The 20,344-nt window shown below is 39.3% G+C and overlaps 1 protein-coding gene across 2 annotated transcripts in view; it reads right to left on the bottom strand.

Annotated features, from left to right (window-relative positions):
* The window catches only part of LRRC4C (leucine rich repeat containing 4C), a 994,437-nt gene that overhangs the window by 449,228 nt on the left and 524,865 nt on the right, over positions 1 to 20,344 (bottom strand). The window lies entirely within an intron of this gene.

Below are 20,344 nucleotides of genomic sequence, written 5' to 3'. Positions count from 1 at the left end.
TTTCCTCCAGGTTGTCTAGTTTGTTGGAGTAAAGCTGTCCATAGTATTTTTTAACAATCATTTGTATTTCTGTGGGGTCTGTGTTATTTCGCCTCTATCGTTTCTGATTTTATTTATTTGGGTCCTCTCTCTCTCCTTCTTGGTGAGTCTGGCTAGAGGTTTGTTAATCTTGTTTATCCTTTCAAAGAACCAGCTCTTGGTTTCATTGATTTTCTGTATTGTTTTTTTTGGTCTCTATGTCATTTATTTCTGCTCTAATCTTTATTATCTCCTTCCTTCTGCTCACTCTGGGGTTTTCTTGTTGCTCTCTTTCTAATTCTTTGAGTTGTAGAGTTAGATGATTTACTACCATTTTTTCTTGTTTTTTGAGATAGGCCTGTAGAGCTATAAACTTCCCTCTCAGGATTGCTTTCATTGTGTCACATAGGTTTTGGATTGTTGTGTTTTCATTGTCATTCGTTTCCAGGATGTTTTTAATTTCTTCTTTGATCTCATTGGTAACCCAATCAATATTTAATAACATGCTATTCAGCTTCCAGGTGTTTGAGTATTTTGGGTTGTTTTTATTGTAGTTTATTTCTAGTATTATGCCATCGTGGTCTGCGAAGATGCTTTTTATGATTTCAATCTTCTTGAATTTGGGGATACTTTGCTTGTGACCCAATATGTGGTCTATTTTTGAAGATGTACCATGAGCACCTGAGAAGAACGTATATTCCCTGGCTTTGGGGTGAAGTGTTCTGAAGATGTCTATTAAGTCCATCTGATCTAGTGAGTCATTTAGGATTGCTGTATCTTTGCTGATTGTTTGTCTATAGGATTTATCCAGTGCTGTCAATGGTGTATTAAAGTCCCCTACTATGATTGTATTGTTGTCGATCTCTCCTTTGATATTTTCCAGGAGTTTTTTTATGAATTTGGGTGCTCCTACATTGGGTGCATATATGTTTACCAGGGTTATATCTTCTTGTTGTATTGATCCCTTTAGTATTATGAAGTGGCCTTCCTTATCTCTTGTTAAGGCCTTCACTTTGAGGTCTATTTTGTCCGATATAAGTATTGCTACCCCAGCTTTCTTTTCCTTTCCATTTGCCTGAAAGATATTTTTCCATCCTTTCACTTTCAGTCTGTGTGAGTCCCTTCTAATGAGGTGGGTTTCTTGTAGACAGCAGATGTATGGGTCATGTTTTTTTATCCATTCAGCCACTCGATGTCTTTTGGTTGGAGCATTTAGTCCGTTTACGTTTAAAGTTATTATTGAAAGGTACTTGTTTGTAGCCATTTCTTTTTGTGTGTGTGTGTGGCTGTTTTCTTTCTGAGCTTTTTCTTTCTTCTTTTTATACCAGTCCCTTTAGCCTTCCTTGCATTGCTGGCTTGGTGGTGACAAACTCCCTTAGCCTTTTTTTGTCTGTGAAGCTTCTTATTTCCCCTTCAAGTTTGAATGATAGCCTTGCTGGATAGAGTATTCTTGGATTCAGTCCTTTGCTTTGCATCACTTTGTAAATTTCAGTCCATTCTTTTCTGGCCTGATGTGTTTCTGTTGAGAAATCATTTGACAGTCTAATGGGAGATCCCTTGTATGTAACTTTCCATCTCTCTCTTGCAGCCTGTAAGATTCTCTCTTTGTCCTGAACATTTGCCATGGTGATTATGATGTGTCTTGGTGTGGGTCTTTTCGGGTTCACCTTGTTTGGGACTCTCTGGGCTTGTGTGACTTTTTTCTTCCCCACCTCAGGAAAGTTTTCTGATATTATTTCTTCAAGTAGGTTTTCTAATCCTTGTTCATCCTTCTGTTGTTCTGGTACTCCTATTATTCGTATGTTGTTTCGTTTCATGTTGTCCCAAAGCTCCCTTAGGCTCTCCTCCTGTCTTTTAATTTTTTTCTCCAATTGCAGTACATTTTGGGTGTGTTTTGCTTCCTTGTCTTCTAATTCACTAATTCGGTCCTCCGCTTCTCCTAGTCTACTGTTGATACTTTCAATGGAGTTTTTCATTGCAGCTATATCACTCTTCATTTCTTCTTGGGTCTTACTTAAGTTGTTGATTTTTTCATCTGTTTCTTCTAACTTCTTCCATATGTTATTGATTTTTTCATCTGTTTCTTCTAGCTTCTTCCATATGTTATCGATTTTTTCATCTGTTTCTTCTTGCTTCTTGAAGAGGTTGTCGATTTTTTCCTCCATCCGGTTTATGCACTCTAGGACCCTTATTCTGAATTCTTTATCTGTCATGTTGCATGCCTCTGTATTACTTAGCTGCTTTTCTGGAGAGTCCTCCTTCTCTTTCCTTTGGGGGTTTCTTTGTCTACCCATGTTTGATCTCACTGACATATCTAGATGTTGAGTCGTTCAGTGGGTGGCAGTGACTCCTTGTTCTGTGGTTGCTCTTCGGGCGGTTGCGATAGCTGCTGCTCTTCAGTTGGCAGCAGCTCCTATGGTGGGTGCTGTTCACAGCTGTGGTGGCTCTTCTGGCTGGTGGGGCGAGGTTTCACGTACAGCTGCTGTTCCTCAGCAGAGGATGTGGTGCTCAGGAGGTTGCTGTTGCTTGGGTCTGCTGCATTGATTTAAAGGCACAAAATACAACACAACAAGGCACCACGTACAAGGCACTCTACACAAATATATTCACGATATTAATAACTCCAAATAAAGGTGACCACCTGAATTAAGAGAATTAGGGGATAAGGAAGAAGGAAGAGAAAAAGATAAAAGAAAAAAAAGAAAAGAAAAGTAGGGACCAAAAAAAGGAGTGCAAAAATGAAATTGGGAAAAAGGAGGGGGGAAAATAAAAGCGAGAAAAGAAAAATAGAAAAAAAAAAAGAGCGAAAAGAGAGAATGAAGTGGAAGAGGGGAAGAGACTTTTTATATGAGGAGAGTACTCCTATAGAACAGCCATTAATCCCAACAAATTCCAGCAACAGCTCCCTGGATATGAATGCAAACTAGAAACAACCAATAATATAACAATGAAAACAGAATGGAGAACACTAATCCCAAAATAAAATAAAGAGAAAATAAAATGGCACTTTAAAAAATGGTAAAATGGTAGCAGTAATAATACTGGTTAAAAAATAAGAAGGTAGTAATTAAAAGGGTAAAATCAGGTGATGGAAAAAGAAAAAAAAAAAAAGAACAGAAAAAAAAATTTGATTTCTTAGTTAAAAAGTGAAAAAAGAAAAAAAAAATGCAGTAGTGAAGGTCCTTCGGTTCTTCTATTCTTCAGTGTGGCTCGCCTTAGACCTTCCAGGTATTCAGGAGAGTGCTGAGTTTCCCTGTGATATACTGTTCCTCTGTGTTGTGAACCACAGTCCTTATTTTAAAGCAGGTCGCATTTATTTCCCAGACTGCCTTATTTTGTGTTTAGCAGAGTCAGTTTGTGGGTCAGCCTCTGGGTGGCAGTGTTCTGGGGTTGGCCTCTGGGGCTATAGGGCCTCTCTTTCCAGTGGAAGTTCACTGCCCAGAGCTGACTGCGTAATAGTTAGTTACCGGCGCTATGTTGTTGTTGGGATTGAAAATCCCTCTATAGGCCAGACCCTGTTAACTCCCAGGGACTGATAAGGTTATTTTAATCCTTGATCTCATACAGGGTGGAATCTGGGTGTGGCTGTGCTCCTTGCCTGGGGGCCGGGGGGAGGAGCCTCACTCTCTGGAGAGAGTGGCTGCCCCAGTCTTGGGCTCAGGGGTGTCTCAGCACTCAATTCGCTGCCACCTCTCCCGGCTCCCCCTCTCTCCCCAGTCTCTCCCCAGATTCCACTCCTCTGCACACTCTCCCTCTCTTCAGCACAGGTGAGTGTCTGTATCCGAAATGTCCCATGAACAGGATTCAGTGAAAACAAACAAACAAATGCCGGCCGCGGAAACGGGGAAGGCTTGGTTTCTGTAAGCTTCTTCTCTTACCGGGACTGTATGGTCAGGTCAGCTCTTCAGGCTGCCCCCTTTAGGCTCAGTCCTCCGTGGTCACAGAACCCAGCTCTCAATTTCCCTGGCGGCGCCAGGAATCCCGCGGTTCTCCTTTCCCCCGTCAGGGGCTGTGCCTGTCCCAGGGGACGCGGCTGTCTGCCACGTGGTCTCCCTCCGACTCTCTGGGCTCAGAGGTCTGGCAAACTTTCCTGCCCAAATCCCTGGGTTTTTTTTACCTTTCCAGGGGAGTTCTGCTCTTCCCGGCTGCAAACCCTCTCACCAGCTGAGCAATTTCGCCAATTCGGTGTGGGTGTTACTAGTTTCAGCTGCTCATTCCATTTGCTCCAGGACACGACCTGGGACGTGTCTGCCTATATCGCCGCCATCTTGGTTCTCCTCAGTTTCACACTTTGAATGACTGAGGTAATTGTAGCATTTAACTAATTAGGAGACAACGTGTAATTTAAGAGGAACTCCAAGTTTAACAGATAAACAAGGCAAAAACAAGTCCTACATAATTTATGTGGCCTTAGAATATGTGTTGTTTTATTTTTAATATATTTTATTGATATTTTACAGAGAGGAAGGGAGAGAGATAGAGAGTCAGAAACATCGATGAGAGAGAAACATCGATCAGCTGCCTCCTGCACATCTCCCACTGGGGATGTGCCCGCAACCCAGGCACATGCCCCTGACCGGAATCGAACCTGGGACCCCTCAGTCCGCAGGCCGACGCCCCATCCACTGAGCCAAACCGGCTCCGGCTAGAATATGTGTTTTATTCAAGCCTGGATATGAGCTGCTCTTAAAGGAAGCAATGGTTGACAACAGTTAATAGCCCCCCAGGCCTCAAATTGTCTTCTGAAGTTGATTATTTCCTTTTTCCCTAATTTTGCCTAATTTTGTTGACATTCTGTGTTTTAGCAATTAGTAATACCAAAAAAGAGCTGACACCCATAAAGAATAACTGAATAGAAATGTATCTGATATTTATATTCTCAGTTATTTATATTTTTTATATTTGAGAATTTCAATGAGAGTTCTTCAAAGTTAAAAAAAAAAAGCACAAAGAAATAAAGAACAACATATTAAACTTTTCACTCAGGCTCATGACTTGTGACTCATGTCTGACTCTTCAATCATCTAGTCATTTAGGTAACTGAATCGTACAACTCTTCCTAAAACCTCATCTCCAATGAAGCTGGGCTTTGGTCAAATACCTTGGGGATTCTGCAAGTAGAGTGGTTATAGAGGTTAGCAAGGAAGAGCCTGAAACCTGGAAAACAGACTGATGCGTTCTGACTGCATAACCTTGGTCAATAATCTCTGTCTTACTTTACTGAATTGAAAATTAGAAGTATTAATAACTCCTATATCATGAGGATGTTGTGAGAATTCAATAAAATAATATATGTCAAGCACTTAGTTTAGTGCATGGTACATTGTAAATGCTCAATAAATGATAACTTTTTTTTTTAATAACATTGTTTGGAATATTACTATATATACTATTCCCCCAGGGAACTACATTTTGTACTTAAATATATCTAATTCTTTCTATAAGTATATACATGTACATGTCTTTGTGTACATACACACAACAAAAACACACATTATCATCATTCTTTCATTTTATTTTAAAGACCATTAACTTTTAGAGTACACCTGAAGGCCATTTATATATTTTATCATGATAGGTTCTGAATAAATATTTATGCTCAAGTGCTAAAACACAAAATCAATTTATGTTATTTTTATAGAGAAAACAAGTTAAAATTAAATAATTTCAAATATATGATATGGAACTTACTGGTTCAGGAAAATGTTCATATATATATATATATATATATATATATATATATATATATATATATACACACACACACACACATATATATACTAGAGGCCCGGTGCACAAAAATGTGTGCACTTGGGAGGGTCCCTCAGCCAGGCCTATGCCCTCTTGCAGTCTGGGACCCCTCAGAGGATGTCCACCTGCTGGCTTAGGCCTGCTCCCTGGGGGATCGGGCCCAAGCTGGCAGTCAGACATCCCTCTGGCAGCCCGGCAGCCCTCAGGGGATGTCCACTTGCCAGTGGAGAGCAGGCCTAAGCTGCAGTCGGACATCCTTAGTGCTGCTGAGGAGGCGGGAGAGGCTCCCACCACCACTGCTGTATTGGCAGCTGTCAGCCTGGCTTGTGGCTAAGCAGAGCCCCCACTGTGGGGGTGCACTGACCACCAGGGGGCAGCTCCTGCATTGAGCGTCTGCCCTCTGGTGGTCAGTGTGTGTCATAGTGACCAATCATTCCCAGTTGTTCTGCTGTTAGGATCAGTTTGCATATTACCCTTTTATTATATAGGATAGAGGCCTGGTGCATGGGTGGGGGCCGGCTGGTTTGCCCTGAAGGGTGTCCCGGATCAGGGTGGGAGTCCTGCTGGGGTGCCTGGCCAGCCTGGATGAGGGGCTGATGGCTGTTTGCAGCTGGTCACACCCCCTTCAAGGTGGAGGTCCTCACGGGGGTGCCTGGACAGCCTGTGTGAGGGGCTGATGGCTGTTGGGAGCTGGTCACACCCCCTTCAGGGTGGGGGTCCCCACTGGGGTGCCTGGCCAGTCTGGGTGAGGGGCTGAGGGCCATTTTCAGGCTGGCCAAGCCACCCAGTGATGGAAGCTCCTAGCCTCTCCTCTTTTTCTTTTTTTTTTTTTTAATTCTGGGATTTATTTACCTTCTATAATTGAAACTTTGTAGCCTTGAGAGGAGCTCAGAGCCAGCCAGGGTGGGCGAGAGTGAAGCCTTCTGCTCGCTCCAGCTCCGTGACCACAGCTGGCTGAAAGCAAGTATATGGGGTTTATTTACCTTCTATAATTGAAACTTTGTTGCTTTGAGTGGAGCTCAGAGTGGCCGCAGCAGGCGGGAAGCTTGGCTTCATCCATCATTGGGGCAACCAAGCCTCCTGCTTGCTCCAGCTCCGTGCCTGCCAGCTGCCATCTTGGTTGGGTTAATTTGCATATAGTCACTCTGATTGGCTGGTGGGCGTGGCTCAAGGCGTAGTGAAGGCACGGTCAATTTGCATGTTTGCCTTTTATTAGTGTATATATATATATATATATATGAACAATGAAGTGCCTGTCCATACATACATAGTTAACAATTTAATCATATAATAATCCAGTTTGATCATTTGCATAGTACTCCTGTTTTACTGATAAGAAAGTCAAGATAAAAGTTGTCCAACGTGTCACAACTAATCAGGTGGTCTCAGATTTGTTTAACATCTAAGTCCATGACCTTAATTTGGGCTTACCTTTAGCCCAAACAGGGACTATCTTATCTTCCATAGTTATTTATTTAAATTGTGATATAATAAGTATTTTAAAACTATAAGTTGGCTATTATAAATTAGGATGTGGGTTGTGGTAAAAAGAATTTTATAGAAGCAGTGGTCTTAGCATTTACAATAAATAGGTAGAATTTTTCTTAACAGAGGATAGGTTGATTTATGGGCTATTTTATGGACTTAAAACAAAATGGACTTATCTGGACTTTGAACTTTTGGATTCATTTCGTTGATACTATATAGGCATGTTCTGAATAGAGAAACCAGGGAACTCTAGGAGTGGAAAAAATATATCTAATTGGTGGACACCAAATTTAAAAACAAGCAAACAAACCAAACACTGAAATTTTATCATGGATAGTAACTAAAGATATTCTCCCCTTTGGGTAAAGTTTTAAAAGAAAAAAAATGGGGCTTAAAATTTTTGAATTTATTTGTTGGAAACATAAAAGTGTGTCCTAATGAGAAGCCTGAGAAAGAATAGCAAATTAATCACATTAGGAAAATGTTGCCCTTTGCATTTCCTTGCTCCTGGGAACTTAAATGCTGAATTTTAATGTTGCATTAACATTTGCAATAAAAGTTAAAACCCTAAAAGTAAAATGCAAACTTTCTTGCAGAGCAATGTGGTAATTGTACAAAATAACTACACATGATAATTCAGGAGGTCTAAAGGGAAGGATAAAGTGTTGTCACCTGAATTTCCAAAGGAATTTCCAAAGGGGGTTGATGAAGTTACTGACCTAATTAGAGTTTGCTATGATAGCAAAGATAAATGCTGCACATTTGACTTGCTTGATTTGACAGATATTTTTCTGAAAAGGCCTGTATCTACAGCCATTGTAAATATTTCCTCAACTGCTACATTGTCTTGGATATACTGTATTTTTATTTTGGTTCAAACAACACTGATTTTTATTTATTTTATTTATTTTTTATTTTTATATATTTTTTTTACCTAAAACACTTTGATTTTCACTTACTGGATTTCACCAGTGCCCCATAGATAGCACATTTGTGTCATTCATATATAGGATGCTTAAAGAACTAAAAGTCAAAAACAGGTACTACTAAATATTGTTTAAAGAAGTATCAAGTCTGGGCTTTTGTAGCCAAAGGAACATGTGAGGATAAGAGAAAGAAATGATCACAAATAACTTTTGAGTAATAGGCATGTTTGTTTTGTCTGTTTGTTTGTTTGTTTTTAGTTATCACACAGTCTATCTAAAAAATAACCCAGAACCAACTCTAAAACAACTTCCAAAGCAGCAGGAAAAAAATATTTCATACAAAGCTCTTTCTAGAAAAAAGAAATCACAAATAGACAATATTTACAAGAATGATACTGTGTAATTCATACGTTAGCCTAAATCTAAAGACTTTACCAACTGAGCCCAGTCCCCTTTGGCAAACCACAGAATTGGGAGATAAACAAATGTTGTGTATCAATAGTCTGGGGCTGCTAGTTACATAGCAAAAGCTAAGTGATCTATATCATCTTTGTTGTGGTGTCATCTTGTTTGACTTGCCAAATGCCTCAAGTTTTTATAAATGTACTGCCTAAATTGATTTAGGGGATTGGGGGAGAGAGGGTCCAAGACCAATGATTACTATAAAACTACAGTGAGTAAAAAGGTATGTACCAATAGGACAATTGATCCCTGGAACAATATAGAGAGACCAGAAATGAATAGATATATTTAAGGAAACTTGATTTATTATGACCAAGCTGTTATTTATTTACTTATTTATTTATTTTTTGGTGGATATAATTTTCAATAGAGGTGTCTGGGCAAATTATTTTTTCATTTGGAAATAATGATACTTTGCCACAACATTATAATATAGAAAAAAATAATTCCATGTGGCTTACATATTGCTAATTGAAAGATAATCTTTAAAATGTTTAGAAGATATTCTAGGAGGGTACCTTAATGACTATGAGCAGGGAAGCATTTGTTAACAGCACACAAATGCACATACGAAGCACAGCCCATAAAGTAGATGCACTCAACTATTTTAAAATAATAACGATCTATGTATCAGAAAATATTAAACTAGAGTGAAAAGAAGAGAACATATACTATTCTCAAAAGCTATTTTTCAAAAAATAGTGTTTACTCATTAGTAATAAGGGAATTTTAATTCAGAACCTTAAGACGATGCCATTTCAATACATCAGACTGGAAAATTATTTTTGAAAAACTTAAATGATACCAAATATTGGCAAATACATGTATAAAACAGCAACAAAATTGTCTCAAGTGGTTGGGAGTGAAAAATAGTAGCACTACCTTGGAAAGACATTTGATATTATGAAGCAGTATTAACTGTTCACCTACTACATGACTCAGCCTTTGCCCTCTGAAGCATCTAGGAAACTCTTGCATGAGCAGCAGATGTCACTACAAGAATGCGCTTAAGCGCAATTTGTAGTAGCAAGAACCAGAAACAGCACAAAGCCATTAAGAATAGAATGGAATAATATACAGCAAAGAAGATAAATGAACATTATAGTGAATTACAGACAAACCCTAGAAGAACTTGTGCATTATGAGCCCACTTTTATAAAATGCAAAAACATGCACAAAAATTCAAATGACATTCAAATATATGCAGTAACACCTTCCAACAAAAAGAAAGAGGATAATAAACACAACATTTAGAACACAGGTTACCTAAGTGGAGGAAGGATATATCTGGGCCCTTGGGCAACACCCTTGGCAGATAGGGTGGTAGATCCATAAACGTGTGTAGTTCTATGATTCTTTATACCTCACACACGCTATAAACATTCTCTTATATCTACTTGGTGTTAAAAAATGATTATTTTAAAAAGAAAACATGTCATCAGTTTGCTTATTGGAATTGATCACCATGGAAGCAATTTTCCATGCCAGTGCCTCTTCCTGCAGGTCCTAGGAAAGCTCCTGACTCACATTTGGGCCTCTGGGCAGGGGGTCATAACAGATGTTTGCCGTGAGCTGAAAGGAAGCTGGATGGATGCCAACCACAGTGCTTATGACATTGCTTTCACCCAGGCAGAGACATTAAAGTCAGCCTCTCAAGAAAAGCAGCAGCGTGCTATATCCAATAGGTCATGGATTCCTGAGAGTATCAACGCTATACTTCATAACTGCCTAAAACCCATATTGAAAAAGCAACCCTCCTCTGCCCACTTCTCCCTGAGAATTTGCCAAACCCATTAACCTTTTTATTCTAAAGAGAATGATTCCCCTGTAGGTCCAGAGAGCCAGGAAGAAGTTTGTGACCGCTGTTCTCAGACCTGTAGGGAGGACCGACAGAATAAGAATGAGGATTGTGATGCTTGGCTGTGCCTACTGACAGGGAAGCAGGGACCTGCAGGAGCAGCTCGAACTTGAAGGTTGCTGTCAATCACACTGAGAAATGAGCCATGATCTTGCCCTTTTTTCTGCAGGGCTGATTCTCTTAGCAGCTTTGCTCTGACCCTAGAAGATTCCAGCTCATTCACAGCCTCTATATTTTGATGACGGGCATCACTGGGTTCTCTGTAGTTCTCCGTGGACTTACAAGTTTTATAAATTACTTGGCATTCATAGGAATGCAGTACTGAGTGGGGGCATATCCATCTGTTTGTTTGTTTTTTTTCTGGATTACTTATCAGTCATAAAAACAGAACCATGCATTTCTGCCATGCTTCAGAATTTATAAGTTTTTTTCAAATTTATGTGTTTATCTTTTTCAAGAAAACTGTGGCTCAATTTTTTTTAGAAGCTACTTTCATCGACCTTATTTCCATTTTGTTTAAGAGTTTGTGGAAGAACGGCTCAAGATCACTCCGTGGTTGTCCCTGCCCATTCAGTGGCCTGAGCAGTGGGGACTGCAGACCAGCCTTCAGTAGAAAACTGCTGAATACACACCTGCAAGGACACCTGCGGCCTCCAGAACTCATGGTTGAGTAGCAGGGAACCCAGAAGCTTGAGAAGCCCATTCACCCTGAACTTCCTCCATGGTCAGCATCTTTTAAGATTGTCACGCCAGATAAGAATCAGAGCTGGCTTGGCCAGGGAGGCTCAGTAGTTGAGCATCTACCTATGACCCAGGAGGTCATAGCACAAGTTCAATTCCTGATCAGGGCACATACCAGGGCCGCGGGCTCTATGCTCAGTAGGGGCCTGCAGGAGGCAGCCAATCAATGATTCTCTCTCATCATTGATGTTTGTATTTCTCACTCCCTCTCCCTTCCTCTCTGAAATCAATAATATATAATCATAGCTAGAAGTTAAGCTCAGGTCTTTTGAAGTCTCAGTGCTTCCAGCCTTCTCCATTACATCCCAAAGCCTCTTCAAATTACACATTTGATGAAGAGGTTTGAGGAGTGGAAAATTATACCTTATATGCTGTGATTTAAACAGTTGAAGGTAATTCTTTGTTTTGCTTGAGGATAGATTAGGTGCCAGTCACTGTGCTGTATACTTTCACACATGGTTACCTGTTGTGTCCATTCAAGCCTCTGATTTTTTTTTTTTACAAAACAGCCCTCCACACTAAATAATTATTTATCCCAAATTGCCAGCAGTGCTGAGGTTGAGAAATCCTGGGGCCCTGGCCAAAGGAGAGATAGAAGCAAAGTGCCAGGATTTGACCAGGAGTAAAAAGATTGCAAACTTTTAATCAACCGCTTACTGGCTGATTAGCTATTGCTCCAAAGGAAATTGCTATATGTGTGAATAACCATTGTGGAAATTAGAGGACATTTAAGTCACCTGCCAACTTTCTAAGTGATGAAAGAACCAAGTAAACCACAAGCAAAATAGCACCAAAAATAATGTCACCGCTCCAACTTAAAGACTCTTTCATTTTTATTATTTAACACCAACAACAAAAAAAAGTTCAGACTTCCAGAAAAAAAAAAAAAATCACACTAGCAAAGGCATACTGTTACGTTTAAACTAGAAGCCCAGAATGTGAAATCGAATGGCCCCGCCCACTCACGTGGCCTCGCTGTGCTCGCAGCCCCGCCCACCCATGCTCACAGCCCCACCCACCTGTGCCCATCTTTGGTCCTTGCGGCATTAAGGCCATGGGCTTTATATATATATAGATAGGCAGGAGTTTTCTGATACCTCTGGTAGGTGTTGATCAAATGGCTGCTGCCTCCCCTTACTTTTCTCTATTGGTCTGAGGATTAGGAAACTGAGGGGCACTGAGCCTTCACTGGAGAGAGAAAGAAATATTCATTTCCTACGCTCTCATTTACTTCCTTTCTCTTGCTCCAAGCCTTGTGTTAATAAAGTATAGAAGGAAGAAGGAACTAGGACTATAGATACTTGCATGCATCCTCCTTCCCATATAAGACCTATAATTTTCTGAAATTTTCACAAATGCGTTACTTCTTTTCCCTTTTGACTGCCTATGTTGAAATTCACAGAAACCAACAAAAGACATCATGAAGTCTCCAGCAGGCATCCATTTATTTGGACAGAGTAGGGAGGCTATTTTAAAAAGGGCAGTAATTCCTTCTTGCTGACAAAAGATAAAGGCTTACAATTCCCTGCTGAAATGTGTACAATACCTTACATATTGCGAACATGTAATCATCTTTTGAAAAAAAAGGAGAAAAACACCAATTGGCAACACTTTGCCACAGAAGCGAATGTGTTCCTGCAAATCGTGAATATTTTGTAATTCTAGCCTTCCAAGGGAAGCAGGTGAAGGTTAATTGTTCAGCCCAGACAATAGTCCAAGTCAACTTAAAACGTTAGTAAAGTTAGAAAAGTTGCCGTAATTAAACTAGTCTTTTCTCAAGAAAAGTTTGGCTCCCCTTAGATCTTAGAGTTGCACCTACCTGCATTAATGTGAGGTCTGTCATATTCCAAAGAGGCACAGAACGAGCAATTTGATTCCATCTGTCCTGAATATTACTGAGGAAATCTAAGCTTCTGTTGGATGGTGAATATTCTACTACTGAGAATATACCAAGACTGGCTGCAGTAATTAAAGTGAGCAAAATTATGTTCCTCCATGCAAAATGCCATGTTTTTATATTGCTCCCCATCCTCCCACAGAGAATTATGAAGGGACATTTGCAGTAAGAAACAATATTTGTACACTGTCATTTGGGAATCGTTATCACCCTTTAAACCACAGTTATCGGTGTCAGTGGTAGAGCTGGTGGACACTCTGTGGCCTTTGAAATCTTTCCCTGCTACAATAAAGACAATCCTATTCCAAATGACTAGTGAGGTCACATTTAGATTGTATTAGGAATCAGAATTTCTTAAGTATTCACCTTCTTTCCTATAATAAAAAATAAAGAACTGAACCATTGTAACCTAATTAGGTCCTGGAGCCCTGAGGCGAGATTGGAAGTGGGTGGTTTGTTCTTGGATTCCCCTCTTGTTCCAGCCCTGCTCTTTACTCTGTTCCCTGCTTATCCCTCTGTTTTCATATTTAGATTGGGACCCAATCTCACAAGACTCCCATCCCCACTTCCTGCCCTTCACATACTTTCATCTCCTTTTCTCATTAGTTGCAGAGCTATGGTTGCCTAATCTTATAAACGATGACACACCAGAATTACAAAATCTGGGCTAGCTTCATTATGCTGCAGTCTTTAAAAAATAACCGCCATTGGGTTCTTTCAAACACAGACCTTTTTCCTTTATTTCATCCTTGGGAAACCAAGTTCAATCAGAAAGGAGTGTGGACCCCCAGGAGTTGCCAAAACTATCAAGGAGATCCAAGAATGACCAAGTCAAAACAGCTCTGGTTTGATTCCTAAACTGTAGCCACCATTATCTTATAAAAAAGATTGTTTGGAAAATTAATACACTTGATTTTTGCCTTCAGGTTGCTTAAGAGATATAAGTGCATACAAAAGAGAGCAGTATAAGAAAATACCTAAGGGGTCAAGTGAAACATGGAGATTATATAAACCCAGGGTTTCAGACAAATGGTACAGGGCATGGCTCTGGGAGGTCAGGGATCATTTTATCTTCATCTTCCAGGTAGCCGAAATTTGCTTATGACCTTGGTTTAGGGCAAAGGAAATGATAATCTTATGTCATTTTATAGAGACCTCAGAACAGTAAGAATTAGAATCTTTCCAAAGGAATAGGTCAATCATGAAGAATGAGCCTCATGTTTAATTCATAAAAGAAAATCTCTGTGATTTGTAGTAACATGTATAGGTGCTATTCACAAGCAAAGGAGTATAATCATATTTTCATGGGCAATGTCTCAAGTGATGCAAGAGGGATTCATTTCAGCTTAAATTAAAATAATTTAACTCAGTAGCAGCTCTACTGGAAAGATACACATGGCCGGAGGAGAAGAGACTATTAATTATGGCAAAAGAGGGAACTGACCCTCTAAAACGGGAATTCATTTCTCCCTATAGTCGCATTCAGTGAAGAAGGCAAGGGGCTCTGTTTTTGATAGAGGTGGTAAGGATGTGATGGAGAAAGGTGTGAGAACATCATTTACTTGGTCAGGGCTGCGAGAGCAGGTGTTATTACCTGATCCTTGCCAACATATCCCAATAGCTTCACTTCTCTTTTCCTCATTGGTACCATTATGGCCACCCACTCTAGAGTCCCCTACCCTTGTGGTAACCAGCAAAACAGGTGTGTAGAAGGAAGAAAGAAAGACTGAAACTCTGGTAACATTCTGACTCAAACTGGGTTCACAGAAGAGAATGGCAGAGGAGATGAGGATACCCTGGTTAGCTTAGTGTGTGTGTTTCTCTATGTCTTCTTAAAACCACAGAAATTTCACAGGGAGATACATTGAAACACTGCTGACAACAGCTATTTCTAGAGTGTATACATGTAGCTATGTGTGCATGGGCAGGGAAAGGTTCTGAGTGAGAGGCTTTTGTTACTTTATAAAAATGTGTGCCTTTTGTACTATTTGACTGTCATGTACATATATTACTTCTAAAACAAAAATACAGTGTTATAAGTAGGTTCAGTCGATTCAAAAAGAATTACTCTTGACATATTTTAATCTAAGTTCATGTATTTTAATATACACTAGCATCTGTTGCAATGTCTAATGTTGCATAAATGTTTTAGAGATTCATTAGGCCAAAATAAAAGTATAAGGACTAAGTGAAATACAAAAGAAGAGAATTGGTTGGCCTTCTGTGTCAAGACAGGACTGACATACAAGTGATGTGTTTTTATTCCTTCCCACTTCACTCTTAAAAAATAAAATCTCAGTCCAGACCATTTCTAACTCCTCTTCTGGCCTTACACTTATCACCTCTGCTGCAAGTTCCCGAAGTTGCCCGAACTCCATGTTTTCTGTTTCTGATCATTCCACAAAGCCCGTACTCAGCAGCCTGCATTTCATCTGTCACTCACCACTCGCCTGGCCTCTGGTCAATGCCCAAGGCCAAGTGATTTTCTCTCTGACAAGCGATTTTCTTTCTGACAATCCACTGGTATTACATCCTGGACTCTTCAAAACCTACTTCCTATGGTGCTTATTTCTGCCCATCACATCGCTCTGCAACTAGATCTCCATCCGTGATCCTTTATTAGTAGGTAAGTCCATGTTCTCCACCACCCTGTGGTGAAACGGATGCATCACATAGGCAGACAGGCCTAGTTGAAAGGGCACTGACTTGCTGGTCAGAAGAAACTGGTTACTTTGTGACTCCCCCACTTTACAGTTGTGGGAACATTGGACTGACTATTCAAGTTTCTTAAACTCTAGTTTTCTTGCCAATAGAATGGGCACCATGAGATGGCCAATTGGGAGGATGACGCAAGCATCACCGTACGGATTTGCTTTTCGCTGCCTTCCACAAGGGTGATAACATTATTTTTCTACTCATTATTCTTCAACAACTTCCTTCTGTGCTTTGAAAACAATAAACAGAAACTTTGCACAGTCTCCAAAGTCCTGCCACTGTCACCCCACTGCCTGCCCAGCCTCATCACAGACCACTTCTCCAATCAGACCACGAGCTCGAACCACTGCTTCAAGGTTCCTCTCTTTCCTTTCACTCTGTCCATGGCTGATTCCAGGTCAACCTTCAAATCAGCTTAATGCCACCAGCCTGAAGGTTCTATCTTAATAGTTCATTCCTGTCATTTATATAATTCTACTACTTCATTTGTGAACATCTATGAAATCTAAATTTGTTATTAGGAACTAATTTTTTTGTTTTCCTGCTATTCTCTACCTCCCCAATCTGATTGTAATAAACACTGAGTTGTTTTTTTCTTCCAATACATACTCAGCATCTAGCTCAATGTTGTTGTTTTTTATGGAACTATCCATTAAAGACTCAGTGAGTAAATCAGTGGAAATAGGAATATTTAACAGGGGGTTATAGCGCCCAATTTAAGCAATATGTGAATAAGGCAACACAATGAGATGTTACATGCAGCCTACCCTATGGATTTAATCATAATCCTTCAATTATCTATGAATTTAGTTGTGGAATAGGGAAAAAGAGAAATGGCAGCTATACAGAGATGCTGACTATGACTTTAATCTAAGGGAGTCATGCCAACTGGTCCTAAAACTTCCTTCCAATAAAGAATGGTTCTTCACCACTTTCACCATTTGTTCTTGACACTGTAGAACCCCAAACACTATGCCTAAAATGGCATATCAATATATTTTTGAAGGAGAAATAGATGATAAATATATTTCCATAGAAACATAGGCTTACATGAATTTTGAGATAGAAGAGACTATGAAAGACATATATATCACTTCCCATCATTTATTAGATAAACAAACCTAGAGAAAATACATGACTTAAATGAATTCACTCAGAAAATTACTTTAAAAAATAGTACAAGGATCCAAGTACTCTAACATCTACCCTATTTGTGTGTGTGTGTGCATCAGAGCGGACTTACACAGATTTTGTTGTTTGATTTTAGTTTGCTTTCATATTTGGAAGATGAAATACATTTGCCTTATGCTATGAATTATTGTAAGCATTTTAATACCTGTGGATAATTGAGTATTGGCTTCATGCAAATCTGACTTCTTTCAGATTTGTCACAATCTCTACCTAAAATGCAGTCAATAATTCTTTGCTTAATATTATGATTATTTTTCACTCTTTCTTTATGCAAACATTTTCAAAGATATGTGGTCTTCATGCTTTACTGGCAGAAAACAAATACTCTTTCAGGTAACTCCAATTTCAGCTTACTCAAGGAGATAAGATAACTGGATGAAAATCCTCCAGAAAAGTAAATACTTGTCTCTGAAACGCAAGCATCTGCTCAGTGGTTTAAGCCGTGGTTTTCTTTTTGAATGATGGTCTCTCTAGTTCATTTTCTGCTATTGGCTTTTCTGATTCAGTTTGTCTCCCCAAAGCGACACCAACTGAAATCTTAGCCAGCCATGAGTGAGTTTGCTCCTTCTTTGTGCTGAGACTAGGAGCTGTGGGAGATCACACATCCACAGAAAGCATACAAGGAGGAAGAGATCACACATAATGAAAGATCTGGTCTGATTTCTGCCTTGTCCACAGTCTGAACCCACATCATCTTCTTTACCATCACCATCAACTTCACCATGATGACTTTGGGGGCTCAAATACTAACAGGGATGTTTAATATTTTTGAAGTTAACAATGTCACAATTAAAATGGGGCCTGCAGCCAGGCCTGTGTGGCTCAATGGTTGAGTGTTGACTTATGAACCAGGAGGTCATGGTTCAGTTCCTGGTCAGGGCACATGCCTGGGTTGCAGATTTGATCGAATCATGTAGGAGACAGCTAATCAGTGATTCTCTCTCATCATTGATGTTTCTATCTCTCTCTCTCCCTTCCTCTCTGAAATCATTAAAAATATATATTTAAAAATAGTCATGCAAAACACCACCGAACACCCAGGGTTGTTTTGTATATTAGATAATTTATGCAAAGACCTATCGCTCTGTCTAGCTTATTACCACTGTTGGTGGGCTACTTTAACCATTTATTGAGCATTTGTTTGGTTGAGGCATTCTTATTCCATTTAATTCTCTCATCAACTACTTTAAAGGTGGGGATTCTGAAAGGGATATTTACCTTTCCAAGGCTCTATAGCTAGTAACTGCTGACACAAAGATCTGAACCTAGGTCTGTCTGGCTCCGACAGAGTTATGGATACAGATTATGTTATTATAAGTATCTATCACACAACCTTATACCATTATCAGAATTATAAGAAAATATATTCCTTTAAAAATTTCTCTCTTAAAGTTGAGTTTGGACCCAGAGGTTGAAACCGAATCCCTGTCCATATAACCTGAATCTCTGTCCAATGAGAAAATTGGGCTTATTGTCTATGAGTTTCCTAAATCATACACTATATCTTTTTTATTACGATGCAAATAGTCAAAAATAAAACTCTTATACCTTGGGCACAAGGATAAAGTTCAAATTACTTATTCCAGACTTAATTTATCTCAGTTCTAATATTGGTACTTGCCCTGGGCCACTAACCCACTGATAAAAAGACTTAAAATAAATGACTATATAAGTAATTAGACATTGAGAAGTTAGGATCTACCCCCTTCAAAAGCCCATTCCCCATTCACACTGTGAACCCAAGACTCCCCCCTGTATCCAAATTCATACAGCAAGTAGTAAAACCCAATTGTCTTGGGGTTTACTAGACAATGGAATTAAGAATTACATTAGGGTCTGGAATCCTTCACAGGTTTTGAGGGAAATAAATCAGCATAGGTAGTTTTTGGAGGAATACTGTCACATGGAAACAGGAACTATTATCACTTTATGTAGTGAGAAGTAGCCCATAAATTCCGCACCGTGACACTTTTGAGAATATATTAAAACAGCTTTATTGCAATTGCATCTTTTATAAGAATAAACTACCAAGCAAAGGAAATTAGAGAATTAGTTTTAGCATCCATCAAAAATGATAATTTTAAAAAATGTAGTGAGGTAAGTAAGATCAAAGAAATTTCTGTTTTCATCTTAGAGTCTAAGGACTTGAGAGTCTATCATTCTTTAACCACCCTCCCCCCGCAAATAAAACATAAAAAGCTGTGGTATTTGGCAGTGACAATATGCTTGGGAATACTAAAAGCCACAGAACTGATGTCATTCTTAGAATACACCCCCCAGATATTCTTCAAGTTGGTTTCAGATATTAAGATATCAATATTTTTTTCTTCTTTTTTGCCTCCCCTCCCACTCTCTATACACAGGACAATCAGCAATGATACATTTCCATGGAAAGATATATACTTTGCCATCAGCTATAGGAGTTGGTAAAATAACCGGCAGAAAAGATTTAACAGAATATAACAGTTAAACACTGGCCCCTACACTAATGCATTTCAATTAGAGAAGAAATTAAATACTCACTGCTCCACTTAATGTCATTCATTACATGAGAGAATTACACTATATGACGAAATATTACTAACAATTAGAGAGCCAAGCTCTTGTTAAAATTCAAAACAAAACAAAAAAACCTTCTACAATGTACTAAATATATCGAAGTCATTTGGATCATCTCTAAAGACAACCAGACAACACTATACAGAGAGTCTGGATCAGTCACCTGATAGCCAAGCCCAGCTTGGAAAGAATATTGGAAAAGGTTCAGGAAACACTGATAGTCTATAGTAGAGGCAAGGGATATATAATTTGAAGTCACAAGATCATGGAAAATTATAAGATCATTAATAACTGTTCTTTTAAAAATGAAGATAAATTTCTCCTCATGGGTAAAGAATGGATGCCTCCCTGGGTGTTAACTGAATAGCAGCTGGCATTTTTCTTAGGGCCATCGCCATCAGCACTCTATCACTAATCTTTTGATCCTTATTTGACAGCCATATAAATGGACTGTGCTAATGACCTTTCTAGCTGATCAAATAAAATCAGAGCCTAAAGCTCTGATAGGTTGTCCATACAATCTTAGATGTAATAAAACAACCCAACACATCAAATCCTAAGCAATTAGGGGAAGGGGAAGGAGAAGGAGCCAAGATTGCATAGAACCACATTGGTGCCCAAACAATACCCTTAATTCTTTGTTCATTCTAGTTGAAGGAATATGCAGAGAATATATGTGCATCTACCCCAACACACACACACACACACACACACACACACATCCGGGTGTGTTTTTCT

This window comes from Myotis daubentonii, chromosome 9, assembly GCF_963259705.1.
Source record: "Myotis daubentonii chromosome 9, mMyoDau2.1, whole genome shotgun sequence".
Classification (NCBI taxonomy): domain Eukaryota; kingdom Metazoa; phylum Chordata; class Mammalia; order Chiroptera; family Vespertilionidae; genus Myotis; species Myotis daubentonii.
The sequence above is the reverse complement of the archived record's forward strand: the minus strand, read 5'-3'. Positions and strand labels throughout refer to the sequence as shown.